This window comes from Hippopotamus amphibius, chromosome 1, assembly GCF_030028045.1.
Source record: "Hippopotamus amphibius kiboko isolate mHipAmp2 chromosome 1, mHipAmp2.hap2, whole genome shotgun sequence".
NCBI lineage: Eukaryota > Metazoa > Chordata > Mammalia > Artiodactyla > Hippopotamidae > Hippopotamus > Hippopotamus amphibius.
In genome coordinates this window covers 79,869,760-79,882,630 of record NC_080186.1, presented here as the reverse complement: position 1 = coordinate 79,882,630, position 12,871 = coordinate 79,869,760, and the positions used below count along the sequence as shown (strand labels likewise).

Genomic DNA, 12,871 nt, shown 5'->3' with positions numbered 1-12,871 from the left:
ATAGGAAGAACGACTGGTGGAGACAGGTCTTTATCCTCCTCACATTGGAGGAAAGATGAGAAGAGACCTAAAGACGTAGGTAAGTTTGTAAGAATAAGTCTGGGAGGGAGGACCCAGGTAGGAGGAGGCAGAAGAAAAGGATATATGATCTTGAGAGTTGTATCTGTATGATGGCTGTTCTGTCTGTGAGATCAAAGACAAGTCTTCTGAGGGGAATGAGAGGTAAAGGAGTATTTTAGGGCCTTGATGACAGGAGTGAGGGTTTAGCATCACTGTTGAGCGCAATTATGAGGTGCTGATGAGACCCCTCTGGATCCTGAGGAAGGAATCAGTGTTCAGAGGAGGAAGAAGAGAGTGACTGGTGGGGAGAAAGGCGATGATGGCATGTGAAAAACAGTTGAACGTACGGGAATTGTTGACTGGAGTGGAGAAGAGATGTTGAAGAAAAGACTTAATACGTGACTTCAGGGTCTACTTTCAGACATCTAAATGAGGGAGTGGACTTATTCCGACAAATGGTCATTACTCGGAGGGAGGTTGTGGCCCCTGACATAAAAACTGGTAAGTAAGTAGTGCTGTCTGATGATGGAGTAATCTACCTTGTGAAAGGTTTCAATCATCTGTCAAGGATCTTGTGCAGGAAATTTGGCAAGCTTAATTAAATAGCTTCTTAGGTTCTTTCAATATGAAGACTTTATGGTTATGTAACAAGTAAAGTATTAAAATAGAGGGAAGCCAGTCTCAGCATTCTTGCAGGTTGTCTCACTTCCTGAGCATGAGACTCTTGATTGTGATGTTCAGTAGGGTTTATGCAGTTCAATAATTACAGAAACAATCTTGGAATTTTTGTTAATTCCAGGAGGATTTTTGTTATGATTGGCAGAAGCCACGCTCTAGAGAAGACCCTTCGCTGGGGTGACTTAAGGAAGACCTTCTGTTCTTATCTGATTTGAAGTCCTCTTCTCAAAAGATGCTTTGTGCATCTTCCATGTCAAATAACTTTCTTTTCACTTGCCCGCCACATTGGATTGAGTGCTTTCTTTTTTGGAAACCATTCATTTCAGTGATTCTCAGCAGGGGTGATTTTGATCCTCAGAAGACGTTGACGTTGTCCGGAGACAGTTTTGGATTGTCATGACTGGAGAGGGGTGCTAGTGGCATCTGGTGGGTAGAGGGCAGGAATGCTGCTAAACCACTACAATGCAGCGGACAGCCCCCACAATAAAGACTTATCCAACTCAAAATGTCAGTAGTGCTGAGGCTGAGAAACCCTGCTCTATTTTTAAATCTTTCTTCTAAATCACTTGCAATCATCACATTCTGTAAAACCCTAGATGCCTCCTTTTATTTTCTAATTTAAGAAGGTTGCATAGCTAAATGCTCTGTCTCTGTGAACTGCACACCCCACCCATTCCTTTCTTCATGTTGTAGCAATAAGAGGGACATTTTTAACTCTCCTTGGCTGGAAAAGTCACTTCTTGGTTGGAGTCCAAACAAGAAACAGATCTCTCCCTGGAAAAAGACAGGGATGCCATGACTTCCAAGGTAACAGCATTGGATATCTCCTAACTGCAGCAGCCCTGGACAATGGGTACGGGTGGAGGATAATCTGCAGATACAGCTGCATGGCGCCATTTGTTTAAGTAAGAACTCATATCCTTTTTAAAAGACTGGGTATCAGAGCTCAGCCATGAAGGACGCCTGCAGACTTTCCAAGCCTGGACAAGACCAAGACAGAAATACTGATGCAAATGTGACTTTAGCACAAATACACACTGAGAAAATAGTACCTGACTAGGTTACTCCTAATCTTCTAATTCTCAGATAGCCCCCATACAACTCATGCTACCTGCACCTACACATCTGAATCCCAAATCACTGAAGTCTTCAGGGAATTGGATTATAAATTATCCCTTTGTAGCTTCCAAGACTTCAACCCCCAAAGAATCCTAGGACAGCATCCCTTCATGACCTTGCCAGGGGTAGCCTGACCCAATAGAAATAACTCAGGGCTGAGATTTCCCTTTTCATCCCTTACCTTTTACAGGCTGGATGGCCTTGGGGGAATCATTCAAATTCCTAGAACCTAGGTTTTCTCATCACTGAAGTGAAGATATCTACCTTCCCATTTCTGGAAATCCATTCTGAGAAAATACTCTTTAATTTGGATGAAACTGTATGTACAGAGTGATTTATTGCTTTATTATTTAACATTATACATCATTATAAAATAGATTAATTGTGACACATCTACAGGGTGAAATGTGTCAATGAAAAAAATAACGTGCATGGAGAGTTTTATTGACTAAGAAAATGCTTGTGTTCTAATGTTAAGAATCAGAAACAAGATACAACATACATATACACACACATATAATATGATCTCAACTATATAAAATATGTGTAGAAAAAAGTCTGGAAGGAAACCAAACTGTTACTGAAAGCTTATACTTACTTTTATGTTAGTACATGTATAACATGTTTAATAAAATAATTTAATGCTACGGTGTACAATAACTTTCTCCCCTTTGAAAGCAGAGTGTGTAACACTCAAGTCTGAGAAACATTGATTTAGAGTTCTGGACAGAACTGGGACTGGAGATTAAAATTTTGGGAGTCATGGATATTTCAGTAGAGGTTGATTAATGGATAAAATCATCTAGGATGAGCTTGTGTGAGAGGAAACAAGAGTTAAGGACTGAATCCTGGGAAACCACAACATTTAGGGAGTGAGTGAGCAAGATGAACCAGGGAGAAAAATAAGCAAGTTTAATCAACATGCAACGTGCAAGCTTTATGGATTAGAATTGCGGCACTGAGAAGAAAGATGGAATGATAAAGCTGAGAAGCATTTTAGCAGAGTTCCAGACTTCCAAACTGGATCTAAGAGACAAGGGTATTGGAAAAGCCAAAGACCCCTTGAAGTTATCTAGCTCAAAAGATGGAAGAAGGCTGATACCAGAGGCAGAAATGGGATCATTTGAAAGCGTATACGATGGGAGAGGAGGAAGGAAAAGCTTAGTTTTGCATGGATTGTGTTTGAGATTTCCTTTTGAGAGAGAGCCTGCTGTAAGAAACACAGTTAGCCTGCATAACACAGGGAGATCAACTCAATGATTGGTGATGACCTAGAGGGGTGGGATAGGGAGGGTGGGAGGGAGGCTCAAGAGGGAGGGGATATGGGGATATATGTATAAATACAGCTGATTCACTTTGTTGTACAGTGGAAGCTGGTACAACAGTGTAAAGCAATTATACTCCAATAAAGATCTGCAAAAAAAAAAAAAAAAAAAAGAAAGAAAAGAAAGAAAGAAATGCAGTTAGCTGACAGCCTCCAGCTCCAGCACCTTGGGATCTGCCTTAGCACACCGACGACGAGGTCACACTCTCCCCAGGCAGCCCACAATCAACCAGTGACTAAGCTCAGAAGGGGTAGTAGAGCTAAGCCTTTCTGTCCCACGTTGGCCTCCTCTGATGGGCAGTCAGTGCTCTGGGGCTCTCCGCTGGGCTGACTCAGACTCAGAGCTGCACTTCGGTCTGATGCTCTTCCTAATCCTCCTTCCTTCCTCCTCCCTTCTTCTCCTTCCTTCCCCCTCCCTTTTCTCAGATGTCAGGACCGCATCACAGTCTGAAGCCTCTCTCCGTGTGTTTTACTCTTTCTCCCTTTTTCATTCACAAACATCACCCTCAATAAATCTCTTGATATTGAACTCCATCTTAGCATCTGCTTTCTGAGGACTGGAACTGACCCAGGTGATGGTTATTCATCCAAATGCAATTATGTTGGAGGGAAAATAGAATGGGTCTTGAAGACAGTCAGGACTGAGAGTGAAATGAATGCCAAGGGCCTCCCAACAGCATGATCAGAAGGAGGAATGGAGGACCAAGGTTTGAGCCTTAAGCGATACTCATCATTGGGAGGGGGTATAGGAGAAAAGGAATTCAGTATGAATTGGGAGGGGAAAAGTTATGAGAGATTTAGAAGAAAAACCAGGAAAGCACAAGATCATAGGAACCATGGAGGAGAGAGAGCTTTTGGGGAGTCGGTGATAAACAGAATGTTTCAGAGGAAAATCTGAGCGGTGCCTAGAATCGTTCACTTTGAAATTGTGGCTGGCCATCAAGAGATGGCTTCAGAGAAGGAATGGTGCCTTATGTACAGTAATCAAGAAGAAACACCAGGAGTTCCCTGGTGGTCTAGTGGTTAGGATTAGGAACTTTGACTGCCGTGGCCCAGGTTCAATCCCTGGTCGGGGAACTGAGATTCTATAAGCCACACGGCACAGCCAAAATTGTAAAGGAAGGGAGGAAGGAAGGAAGAAAGAGAAGGAAAGAAAGGAAGGAAGGAAGGAAGGAAGGAAGGAAGGAAGGAAGGAAGGAAGAGAGAGAGAGAGAGAAAGAAAGAAAGAAAGAAAGAAAGAAAGAAAGAAAGAAAGAAAGAAAGAAAGAGAGAGAAAGAAAAAGAAAGAAAGAAAGAGAAAGAAAGAAAGGGAAAAAGAGGAAAGAAAAAAAGGAAGAAAGAAAGAGGAAAGAAAAAGGAAGGAAGGAAGAAAAGAAAGAAGGAGAGAGGGAGGGAGGAAGGGAGGGAGGAAGGAGAAGGAAGGCAGGCAATTGGAAGTTACTGGAGGTAATGACAGTAGACCTCATGTTTAAAATGTTTGTGGGTGAAAGGAAGGAGATTGGACTAAGGAGAAGTAAGACTGTGTGTGTGCATCTTTAGTAAGATCTGACCATTTCTAGAAGAGGTCTTTGAAGATGCTAGAAAAAGCAACCATTGTGAGGTTAAAATCCTGGAGGCAGTGGGAAGAGAAAAGCTGCTCAGGACAGGTAGAGGGGTTAGATGTCAATAGGGAGAAACCTCTTCTCTGGAGCTTGTAGGGAAGAAAGAGAACATGGCTGGAATGAGAAAGAGATGGATGAGAATAATGGGTGAGACTGAGGGACTTCATACTCACTGTGTCTTCCATTAACTAAAATGACCAGGAAAGCCTCTGAAATTAAGGGAATGGGGAAACTGTTTAAAGATGGGGGAAGGTCAAGAACAGCTAATGTGCACACTCACTAAGTTATCCCTTAAGAAATGTGATGTGGTAAAGTAAATTCTTCTTCCTCTTTTTTTCTTTTTCTTTTTTTTTTTTTTTTGCCAAGCTGCGTGGCTTGTGGGATCTTAGTTCCCTGACCAGGGATAGAACCCAGGCCCTCAGCAGTAAAAAAGCATGGAGTCCTAACCACCAGACTGCCAGGGAGTTCCCAAAGGAAATTCTTGCCTTAAATGCATGAAGATGGGTTTCTGTAGAAGTACTGGACCAAAGGACTGTGACTCTAATTGGCAAGAAAGGATAAATAAGCACTGACGTTTCTCTTAGAGTTTGAGTGTTCCCAGCTCAGATGTAACCTGAGTGTTCAGGGAAAGGGACTCACACTATGAGATTTAATTTTAATTATCAAGATGTTTGGAAGAGGAGCTAGCACATAGATACCGATTTGCTTTGTTTGGGTGGCACTGTACTTTATTATTCATAACAATGGATGGTAAAAATGATGAGACTGGCTGAGACTCACCAAGCTATACGTGAGACCTGGTATGACCAAAGAAGAAATGTTGGTCTCCTGAGCAAAAGTTCTGTAACAGCAGTCTGGATTTGAGTGGTGTTTAGGCTTTATAGCTTCATCCTGGTCCCTCAACTCCTTTGACTTTTAAGGAAACCTTTATTATTGACATTCCTACAGGGAAAAAAAAATCACTGTTATTAAGTGTGAAAGTGCCTAACTCCCAAGTATTTTTCCTATGGAAATCATTGTTTCAATAACATATTATGCTTAGTATCTGCAAACGTGTGATATCTTAGGACCCTGACTCTACATTTAGAGCAGAGCCCAGAACAGTAGCCCGAAATCATCTAAATGGCAGCGTCCACAGCAGCTCTCCTTAGTATGAGCCAGATGTGGCTCCAAGAGCCCGTTCACGGAGAGGCCTTTACACTGTTCTTACCAAGAGCAAAGCACTGCAAAACAGAGAAATGAGCCAGGCATGTCCATTTCTCCAAAGCTGCCAACTGGTATGTCTGCAAGGATGACTCACGCTTGCTCCTGACCCCCAAAGCCCTGCAACAAGACAAAGATCTTTATTCATCTGACTCTGAAGCCGAACTTGGAGACACCTTGAGAAGGTCAAATGATAGGCCAGCTTTTGCCTTGTAGTGGGCTGTGCAGGTGCTGCCTGTTGGCTTCCAAACCTATTTTAGCCCCAGGCTGGCAAAGTTTGCAGGGATGTCATGGGAAGAGATTTATAATACTTTCTGATTCCACCCGGCTCCAAATCACTACGTGAATAGTCTTTCTCATAGCGTGCGAGTGATTCTATGAGCAGTCTTGGCCAAAGTCAACGTAATGAGCAAGCGTAAGGAAATACTTCTTTTTCCTTTCAAAGAAATTGTTTTGCTGAAGTTTTACAAACCTCATAAAAGTTAAGGGCTCGTCTGAATTTGGGAAAAAGACTCTTGTTATCTAGGCTCATTTGCCAAAAATATTTAAATGAGCACATGCTGGATGTAAAAGTGCCAAAGAAATAATATCAATTATGCATTCTCAACCTTCCAAACTCTGCAGAGCCCTTAAAACACAGCGTTTTCCTACAGGTGTTAATGGGATCCCTCAAAAAGGAAGGTGATTTCGGGTAGGGTTGTGACATAGATGCTCGTGGGGTGGGTGCTCTGGAACCCACTGAGGGCTCCTGACCGCAGGCCCATTCAAAGCCGACAATGGCACCCGTTGTTGCAAGCAAGCGTCCGTCACGAAAGAGCTGCCATTACAGAGTGGAGCCCAGGTTTCCATATTCCCAACACGGCCAGAGGTTTCATTCCCCGAGAATGTGTTTATTCAGCCTAGTAAAAACATTAAAAAGGGGAATAAATCTCTGCCGACCCCAAAATGCTTGTCACCACAGCTGTAAACCATAAAACATTTAGAAAGGTAAGCAGCACCAAAGATAATATAGTCCCCCAAGCAGCATGGACCTGGAGGTGGCCCTTGCAAAGACAGCTGCAGTGCACAGGGCTTCCCTGCAAAAGCATTAAGAGAGGGACAGGTTCTATAAGGTGTTAAATTATTAGTAGTAGATTTTTTTCTTGTTAAGGGGGGGGGGCAAGAATAAAAACCATGTGCTCAGCAGCCTGCTTGGCCATATAAAATAGGCCTGTGACGTTAAGTGTTGTAAAAGGGGTTAATTGTCGATTTCTGAATGTGGCAAGTTTATTGATCTTGTTAACAGCAACGAAGCATGTGCCGTTGGTTACCATGGAGGGAAAGAGAAACAGCTTTCCATCCTGTTATTCCGTGGACACCCTTACTGGTTTGGGAGCCCAAGTTAAGGGACATAGGAGTAAATGAAGCGTTAAAATTGCTGTCTTTCCACTTATCCGAATTTGTGCCCCATTCTTATGGTTCCGGTTTCTCCTTACAACTACATTTTTACTGCCGTTTTTCAAATGCCTGCTGCGGATCAGTGCCTTTCACAGAAAATGTGTTATTTATTTGTATGACAAACCCACAAAGTGGGCGGGGATTAGATAACCATTTTACAGATAAGGCAACCGAGGTTCACAGTGGTTAAGAAAATCCTCCAGGAATACAGAGCTATTCAGCAGGGATCCCCCTGTCAGGTCTTCATGTTCCAAGTCCAGAGCTTTTCCACTAATTATTCAAACAATTCGTTCATCTATTCACTCCATAGATCTGTACTGACCACCCACTAAGAGCCAGGCGCTGGTCTAGGTGCTGTGGATAGAACAATGGACAGAACTGACAATATCTGTGCTGTTGCAGGGTCTCTATTTTAGAAGCTATTATCCTAGCTTTCAAGACCCACCCTCTGTTCTAAACTACACATGCACAGTCAGCATCTGTAATTTGACATTTTATTTTGCTGTTGGGTATTCTTCTGTCGTTGTGTCATGCATGTGTGTTCCCTTTGGCTCCCACCAGGTAGACAATAAGCCCTCTGAGGGCAGGGCTGTTATCTAATACTTCTCTTTTTCACACTCCATCCTGCACAACCCATTTAGATAAAGGGCATCTGGCTTGTTCTCTGCTGCAGAAAATCCTTATTATGCTGATCTTAATATCATTTAGGGCTTTAGGGCTTAACTATTGCTACTTTGGAGACTGAGCACTTTGCTAGATGTTATACTCACATTGTCTCATTAATGCTGGAACAGTCCAGCTATAAGTACCATTTTCAACTGAGGAAACTGTGGCTTATGGAGGCTAAGAAACTTGGCCAAGTTTTCATTGTCAATAAGAAGCAGAGCCAGAATGCTGGCATTGGTTGGTCTGACTCAAAAGTCCAATTTCTTTCCACCATGTACTAGGGCCTGAGCAGTGAGAGAATCTTTGCCCACCTAAAACACAGAGAGAACATTAAAACACTCTTTTGTATGATATGCAGGATAAAGATAGGGTGAATTTAACACTTGGGTCACTTTACCTCCACCAGGCATTGATTCGTTCAGATACAAAGATCATTTTGTATCCTGGCTCCCTTCCCCACTCTCTATCTTGTGCTCCAAATGTCTACGTTCAGGTGCTATAACAGAATGCCATGGAGTAAGTGACTTAAACAACAGGAATTTATGTCTCACTATCTGCAGTCTGGAAGTCCAAGATCAGGGTGCCAGCATGGTCGGGTTCTTGGTGACATGCCTCTTCCTGCTTATGTCTTCATGTGGCCTTTCTGGTGCTTGCACATAAAGGAGGATAGCCCTTGTCTCCTCTTCTGGTTATAAAAAGAGGGCACGAATCCCATCCTGAGGGTCACACCCTCGTGACCTAATCTAACCTTAATTCCCTCCCCAAAGCACCACCTCCCACTGGAAGTTAGGGTTTCAACATATGAATTTTGGGTAGACACAAACATGCAACCCATAACAGCACCCTTTTTTTTAATGCTGTAGAGCAGTTTGCAAAGGAATCTCTGTGTTCTTAGAAAAGTGACAGATCAGAGGTTGGCTAAAGTCAGGAGGGAGCTGGTAGGTTCGCACCTGCCGGTGATAACTGGCTCATTAAAAACATGAATATTAGCACAATGGATTGGAGTCAGAACCACCGTAGTACATTAGCAGTTGGCATCCATTTGGAAAAAAGATGGTGGGACAAAGCCAGAGCAAGAGCCAGCTGCTAGAAAACAGAACCCAGCTGGAGCCACCAGAGAGGTCCTGGACACTAGGTGGAGGCTGACCTTTTCTTCTCAGTTTCAATGGCATAGTTTCCACCTTAAGTAATGTGGGCTTAATCTTCATTTACATTCTCCAATCTACACAGAAATGTATTTATTATTGTCTTGTGATAAGCGGTAATGATGTAAAGCAGGGCTCCCTGAAACTGCCTGCAGTTTCCAGGGTCTGGACATAAAGACACAAAAATGTAGTGAGGAGAGCCCTGCTGGATGACAGAGTTTATTAAAATAAAATTTTAAAAAAAAACCTGAAAGAAATGAATGTTAATCCTTTTGGAACTTTTATCAATCAATCTGTCAACAAGTAACTGATAATTTCTGAATGTGAAGATTTGGCTAACAAATGAGTTACATGTGTAACTAGGTTTTGTTTGGTTTCTGCATGTGGATAACGACTCCATTGGTGAGGACGGTCAGAGAGCGGCAGGCTAGGACACTGGGTCTCCTGTGAATGCTTGTGTTTATTTAATGAAAGGCTACTGCTTTCACTGGGGCTTGCTGGAAGAGTGATACCTTGCCAAGCTACATTTTTGCTAGTTGTGGTTTTGCAATAACAATTTAAAATTTGTGTGCCCAACTTAAAATCCACAGTCTTTTTCATGTAGACACAATTCAATTCAGTCTCCTCAAGAGAACGTGAGAGTAATTCTTGCTTCTCAATATGAGATAATATAAGGAATGATTCAGAAGGGAGCGATCTTATTAGTATTATGCCCTCCCACGAAAGGAACAGGGGCATGTATTGTTTTGTATGTCCAAAATAGCCCCTCTTACTTTGAAGGAAATATGTCCCTTCTCACTAACTGTATGAGTCTTATGGGCATGCGCACCAGAGTGCTTCACACTCAGACCACAGAGACTGGTCCAAGGATGGGCAGATGACACAAACCAGGCCAATCCTCATCCTTCCACAAAATGCTTCTACTATGGAGCAGACAAAAAAGCTCTCTTGTGTTTCTAGATGTGTTATTGCAATATAAATCTGGATTTGCCTGTGGCTATAAAACCAGGAAGCTAAGATGAGAGACAGATAGGAGTATCTGATTCCTTGGATCCAGTCTTTCCTGAGCCAGCTCCACCCCCGCTTTTCCCAGACATTGGCTAGTGAGCCAGTAAATATCCTTTTATTGCTTAAAGTAGATCAAGTCGGGATTCTGTCATTTCCAGCCAAGAGTCCTTAGTGATACAAATGATTAGAAAGATCAGCCCCAGAGAAATGTGATCTTTAGTAACCTGATAATTGGGAAAAGCATTCAGGCAAGCCTAACATCAAATGAAATAAGGAGAATGTATATGCAAAAGACAGTACACTTCCCGACATTAAGGGCTAGTTTGAAATCTTTGAGGAGAAATACAGGATGCAGCATATATATCTTGTCAGAGGACCAATCTCTACAATGTTTTCTGTAGACGTGAGAGAGCAGAACTTAAAAATGACAAACCTAGTTTGTTCTTATCCAAGTTTTCAGGAACATTTTTTACTGTTTTAAAATATCTTTCCATTGTGACTAAATACTATTATTGGTATTTTTCAGGAAGATGACTCCAAAAGTGAAAAGAAATGATTGTATTCAAAATTATGACACATTTCAGCTTTGGTTCACTGTTTTATTTCCCAAGTTAGTGCTTATCATTTCAGCTGGTCTTGAGAATAATAGCTAAATAATCAAACCAGTAGGTTAGGAAGTGTGAGTATGGACAGGCTCGGTTGAGGGATATTAACCAGAGAATAAAAAGACGGGAATGTACACATCAAACTCATTTTTCTTCTTTGAAAATGTTAACAATGAGTGGGGTACATTTCTATGTCTATATCTACATTTTTCATAAACGAGAAAAGAGTATGTGAAAATCTGGCCACCTCTTATAGTGTTTGGAAGCAGGAAAATATTTGATATTCACAGTGAAACAAGGGAAATGTAACAACTCTTCTGCACATTGAAGGGAAATGCCTGTTGTGTTCTCCATGTCCAGATCTATTGCATTTATCCCACGTTTAGGTATGTCTCAGGCTCACTCAAGGAACACCCACAGTGGGTCACGTGACAGGCCTTTGGGAAGAAACAGAACCATGTTCATAAGTATCTGTTCAGAAGAGCAGGGGATCTCAGAAGTCACAGTTGGATGAACTTTAGTTAATTCGTTGAAACATTAATTATGTCAAATATCTCATAAATCCTAAGCTGCCTTAGTATAAAAACTCCTTGATGCTCTGTGTAGCCAGCATATAAGTACCTCCAATTGTTGTTGAATGTGTATAGAGCAATAATCAAAGATGAACAAATAAACAAGTCGGGCTATGATGTCATCAAAGTGCAAGGAAATGACCCAAAAGCTTGATGTTCTAGAATTGTTTTCCAAGAGGAAATCCGTTCCTATCCCATATGGCCATTGTTACAGACTAAAATCTGGATTTTGTTTGCACTTGACTACACAGAGCAAGAAAGGAAAAATTTGTTGTCCTGTTGAGAAGCAAAAGGTTGGGGTGGTTTTCCTTAGTGAAAATCAACTCCCAGACCTACAAAAAGGTGAGGGAATAGGAGAAGGCATGCTATTTAGGTCACCAATATCATTAAAATTCCATTTTTTTCCCTGGTGAACATTCTTTTTCTGATTGCACAGCTTAGTTCTATCCAGGGGCTCTAACATAAACTTCTCACACTTATATGGGCCTATTGTAATAATGGCCATTTTATGTATTAATTCAAGTCATCTTCAAGGCAACCCTCTTAGTTTGATACAGTTGTTCTCATGCCTACTGAGACTCAGAAAAGTTAAATACTTGTGCAAAGATCCTGTAGATGGTTAGAGGCAGCTAGGATTTGAATACCAGTCTGTCTGGGTCTGAAGCCCATGTCAGAACACTGCACCGATTGAAACATGCCGTTTACTCGCACGCACACAGGGTTGCTGCTTCTGACCCGTGAACGCTTAAAAAGCTATTAAGGATGGGGGGGGGGGTGTTTCCTCCACACCGCAGACAGGCACACGCTAGCAGAGTGGTGTACGTTTGAAAGGTCTGACTAGAGTATAAAATACAGATTGGGCCCAGTCACCAAACAAAACCGGAAGCATGTTTCTTTCACACTTTGCATTAGCACACCTAGACAGCTGACCAGAGACCATAATACTAGCGTTGTAGACTGTGAGGAGATTAATACATTGCTTTTAATGTATTAAAATTCAACATATTTGTAATCACATTTTATGGATGAGGTCACTGCTGGGGAGGAAAAGAAAATGACAAACTTTGATCCCTTTGTGTCCTGGGATCAAGAAGAGCACACTCTTAGCCTGCTGGTTGCCAGTCTTTGATCTTCAAGGGCACATGTCCCATTCTGCACCTGTGGGGCTCTGGAAATACTCTCTTTCTGCTCAGTCCTCCCACACACAATGCCTACCTGGGATTCTTCCTTCTCACCCCAACCACTGACTACCGTAATATTCTTGCCTCTCCTCTTCTCTCTTCCCCTCCTTCTCTCCCTTCCTCTCGGTCTCTTTCTTTTCCCCATCCTATTCCCATCATAAGATTTAGCATCAAGCCTTGCCTTTTCTCCTGAAAACTGAGTTTCTTGAAGTCTGGGGTCATTCACCCCCACATCCCAGCCGCAAATAATATCTCTGTAAAGAGTCTGTGAG

General features: G+C 42.1%; 1 non-coding gene across 1 annotated transcript; it reads left to right on the top strand.

Moving 5' to 3' along the window:
* Window positions 1-4,186: 4,186 nt before the first annotated feature.
* TRNAQ-UUG (transfer RNA glutamine (anticodon UUG)) lies at window positions 4,187-4,258 on the top strand. Its single transcript has one exon. It is a non-coding gene; the product is annotated as a tRNA-Gln (tRNA).
* Window positions 4,259-12,871: the final 8,613 nt, after the last annotated feature.